This window comes from Theobroma cacao, chromosome 10 (assembly GCF_000208745.1).
Source record: "Theobroma cacao cultivar B97-61/B2 chromosome 10, Criollo_cocoa_genome_V2, whole genome shotgun sequence".
Classification (NCBI taxonomy): Eukaryota; Viridiplantae; Streptophyta; class Magnoliopsida; order Malvales; family Malvaceae; genus Theobroma; species Theobroma cacao.
The window spans coordinates 16,081,702-16,082,039 of record NC_030859.1 but is presented as its reverse complement, the minus strand read 5'-3'; positions in this window follow the sequence as shown (position 1 = coordinate 16,082,039).

The window sequence follows — 338 nt, the reverse complement described above, 5'->3', positions numbered from 1 at the left end:
GGCTGAGACATGAAGTACAAGTACACCAATGCTCTACTCTTCGTTAAGTACACTTACTCAGTGCTTACTTCTGTTTCACTTCCAATTAACTGAGACTTTTCCCATAAAATACAAACTGTGAGATAGATAAGAATTAATGACAGCCGTCGATCAATAGGCGAATGTAAAATGGGTAAACCAATTATCTGAGAGTCTTGGAAGCTTAGCTGGCTTTCTTTCTTTCTTTCCAGATTTTACTGCCTTGGTTTCCATTTTTTATTTTTTGGTTTATTTAATTACTTATTCTTTTTATTTATATAAATACTATTTTCTTTAAAGTTATATAGTTAATTATTTAT